This window comes from Carlito syrichta, unplaced genomic scaffold (assembly GCF_000164805.1).
Source record: "Carlito syrichta isolate Samal-C Ts95f unplaced genomic scaffold, Tarsius_syrichta-2.0.1 Scaffold288054, whole genome shotgun sequence".
Lineage (NCBI taxonomy): Eukaryota > Metazoa > Chordata > Mammalia > Primates > Tarsiidae > Carlito > Carlito syrichta.
Window position 1 is genome coordinate 126,413 of NW_007232150.1, and position 4,072 is coordinate 130,484.

The 4,072-nt window shown below is 52.3% G+C and overlaps 1 protein-coding gene across 1 annotated transcript in view; it reads right to left on the reverse strand.

The window, feature by feature from the left end:
- The window catches only part of RASSF4 (Ras association domain family member 4), a 33,599-nt gene extending 30,072 nt beyond the window's left edge, over nucleotides 1-3,527 (reverse strand). Inside the window, exon 1 of the mRNA XM_008053316.2 lies at nucleotides 3,402-3,527. The gene's annotated coding sequence lies outside the window, so the exon portion shown is untranslated. The remainder of the gene's footprint in view (nucleotides 1-3,401) is intronic.
- Nucleotides 3,528-4,072: the final 545 nt, after the last annotated feature.

Here is a 4,072-nt window from a genome sequence, read left to right on the forward strand (position 1 = left end):
CCAGCAGGTCGAGGCTGCGGTGGCCGGGAGCGGCCACTGCACTCAGTCTGGGTGACAGAGTGAGACTCCAACTCAAAAAAAAAGGACCCCCTCAGCACCTGTTAATCAGCAAATGGTAGGAGACTGGCCAGCTGCCTCTGAGTGGACATGGCCGGCCACCCCTCAGCAAAGCATTTGTGTTGAGAAAGCCAGCTGGTCAGTTGTAGATGGCAGGTGGTGACCCAGCAGCTGCTGCTTACACTTCTTTCCATACTGCTGTTCTCCCCTGCTGTCCAGTTCCAATGGCCAGCCCCCTCCCCTCCTCCTCTCCATCCCTACCCCTGTTGCCAGTCCTGGATTTCCACTGACAGGTCTCCCTGGGTCCACTCTGGCACCCATGCCTCTCTGACACTGTTCTTGTTCTGAAGAGCCTAGCCCTTGGCCCTCATGCAGACTGCAGGCTGACCTTTCTCTCAAAGCTTCCTGACAGCCTCAGCCCAGAGGCAGCGTTTCATCCTGGCCCAGCAGGCAGAACTTCTGTTTTCTGCCCTTGTTTCAGACACAGCAATCTGGGGCAAGAAAGTTGCTTCCAATCCTCCTGCTACCCCTTACACCATACACTTACATTACCTGGCGCTGTGTCTCCCACACCCAGGGGGCTCACCTCCTGCCTGTGAAAGAGGGGATCCCTAGGAACAAGGATCCTCTCAGCTGTGGTTTTGGACCTAACAGGTGCTCAGAATGGCCACTGACCAATATCCTGATTGCCAGGGCTAGGGGTGCAATACGAAGGGACAAAACCTCCGGGTGCTCAGTATTGGCTGCTGCAGGACTGCTTGGGACACTCCCAATACCTGCCCCCACCTGTGCTACCCACTTTCCAAGGCCGGTGTGCTACTTCCTGCTACTGGGATGGTTTCCTGTGAGACGCATGGGTCTCAGAGTCTTTTGAATCATGAAGCCCTTTGGAGTCTCTTGAAAACTTAACATACTCTCCCCCCAAAAATGCATGTGTGTGTACCTGTGTGTGTATACACATAGAATTGGCACACCACTGCAAGGGGATCAGGGAGCTTTTGTTCATGTGCCCCAGATCCCAGGTTAAGAATGTCTACTGAAACATATCACCAGCAAGGAAGAGGAGGCAGAGGGGCATTGTAGAGAGGAGTCTGTGTGTGAGTTTTGCAGTAGCATCAACTTGACATGAGACCTCAGAGTGTTGTGCCATCTCTCAGGCCTCAGTTTAGCCAGGGCTTTTGTGGCAGTTGGTATAGAGTAACTTCAGATCTATGGGACTATATGACAATCCGCCCCTGCTCCCAAGGTCAGGCAGTGCAAGGGGAGGAGGTTCTAAATGGAAACATCCAGGGGAAGGTCGGACAGCCAGAAAAGGAGGCCCAGGGAACTGCAAGTTCCTTTTTAACAGAAATGAGAAAACTGCAGAAGCTTTGGGAAGTGTAGTTACTTCCTATTTGATTTTAATTTACTTTTAAACAATTTCAAAATATGTTCTTCAATGTATTATTTGAGAAGATAACCCCTTAGCCTTTGCAAGGCTCTGGGTTCAAAACTCTGCTTGGTGATTACCTGGTTGTGACTTTGGGCAACAGCCTTTCCCTCTCTGAACCTTGGGTTCCTCATCAGTTACATTATTATAATCCTCAATGACTTTTGGGAAGGCAAATGAGGAGACAGGTAAGATGGGACTCTGTAATATGAAGCCCTCATATGGGGCTCACCAATAATAAACAGAGGCTCCCATTACTGTTTTTTTTGACACTGTGAGTCAGGGGATCTAGAGAGACAGCAGGTCTCCAGAGATGAGAATCTGAGACTCAAAGAGAATGACAGGTCTCCCCACAGGAGTGGCTATGAGTGAGGGAGGAAACAGGCTGAGTTTACTCCTGAAATCAGGACCCAGATTCCTAAGGGGCCCAGTCCCAAAGGCTTTCAAGTAGACCCCATAGTCAGGGTCTCCCTTCTGAGGCTTTGCACTTCCAGAATCTGAACTGCGACAAGTTCTGTTTGTATTCTTTGTTACTTGTCATAATCCAGGTGGCCCTCACCCAGGGGGACCCTGGATCTTAATTCTGTTCTCCATCTCCAGTCCACCCACTGGAGCTTCTTGGAGGAAATACAGCCCCCTCTCCTGCTTTTCAGATAGATACTTTAATTGGTGGCATCAACCTTATTTTCACTGTCACATCTTGAACCACCAGCAATAAATACACACAGAGAGAATTGTGACTAGAATAAAAATAGACTTAACACATAGACAAAGTGCTGAAACACACCCATGACAACTTCCAGTCAGCAATTTTTTAAACCTAAGTTTAACGAATTTCATCTTCTCTCCTCTTCCTTTCTTCTCTTCCTCACTGATTCACTCCCTCTCATCCTTCGCCCCTAGCTTCCCAGCCCTGGTGGCAGTAGCCCAGGAATTATACAAAGGAACAGGAGGTACTAAACTACAGAGAAGCCAGCGAGGGTCTTTTCTGTGAGTGCAATGCATGACTTTGGAGCCTAATCTGCTTGGGTTCAAGTCCTAGAACCCCAGCCCTTACCTGCTGTGTGACCTTATTTAATTCCTATGTGAAATGGAGTTACTAAAGCTCTCCTTTCCCTGTTTTAAGAAAACACTAGCCCTGGCTTGGCACTGATCGTGGTGTGCTCACCAGGAGGCCTCCCTCTTACAAGACTGTGCCAGATTAATGAAAGCACTGAGACATCCTTTGGAAGTGGGAAGTGCAGGTCCGAGAGTAAGGAGCATGGGAAGAGCAGGACAGCAAGTAGGCTGAGCTCTAGAGTCAGGGGGTGAAAAGCAAGAGACCAGAAAGCACAGCAAGTCAAATTCTGGCTCTACCACTGACTCATGGGGAAAGATGGACGATTCTATATAACTCTTTCAGTCTCAGTTTTCTCACAGAAAATGGAGATAACCGAAGTTCTAATTTCACCCTGCTGTGAGGAATAAGGGTCATATGTGGTAAAGCACAGGGCCAGCACAAGACCTCTACAAATAGTGATTGTGAGACAAGTCTCGCCTCTGGCGTTGGGTTTTACATTTATTAAGTCAGCGAGTTGTGCCAGAGGCACGCCAGGCACTCTAGGTCAATGATTCTGGGAGATTAGCTAAGGACGAGGTGAACAAAGGTGTAGCCAGTGGCCGTGCTCACCTGCCGTGTTCAGTTTTTAGCCTCTAAAGTACCTTCCCTTTGGCGGAGACGCCAAATGCAGTGCCCACTCTCAGCAAAGGGCCCGGGTCCCGCAATGCGCCAGGCTGGCAGGGGGAGGGACCCTGCGCGCTGCAGTCAAAGAGCCCAAGTGCCCAGGCTCCAGCCCCCCTCGTCGGGTGGCAGCAACCGGGTGGGAAGAGGGCCTCCACCGACTCCCACGAACTCTCCTGCTCCTGCATCACTCACCGTCCAGTCATCGCGCCGTCCAGAAGCCACTGCGTGCGCCGTGCCCTTGCCTGCACCAAAGCTGCGCCTGCAGTGCCCGCTGCTCCCGGCCTCCGCGACTCAGGGCCAGAGCTCGTTCCTCAACCCGCCCCTCCCTGCTCCTCCCATCGCCCCGCCCCGCTCCATTCCTCTCCGCCTCTCACCCCGCACGGCCAATGGCACCGTCTCGTCCCGAACCGTCCCGCCCTCGAAACGTCCCCACCAAGCCCCGGCCAATGGCTCCTTCCGCCCCGCCCCGGGCACGCGGGTAGGGTCCAGTGCAGGGCGGTGTCCCCGCGGCGCCGGGGGAAGGTTTGGGCCGTCCTGCACATCTAGTGTCCTCAGACCCAAGCTTAGAGCATCGCGTGCCTTCTGAGTCCCCAGTCCCTGAGAGCACCCGGTCCGGCCAGGGACCTTGGGTTAAACTTGGACCCTTGGGTTTCCAACAAAGGCCCTTGCTCCGGCGTCCCAATGAACTTGTGTGAGCTTATGGGGCGGCTGGGGGGAGGCTTATCAGTAATACCCGGATTATTTGTTATTAATTGCTCAAGAGGCACCTTTGTACAGTCTAGCTGTTTGCTTGGCGCGGCCTCTTAGAACTCTGCATTGTTTGAGGAAGCCGATCCGGCGAGTAAAAAGAAGTCAGCCTTTCT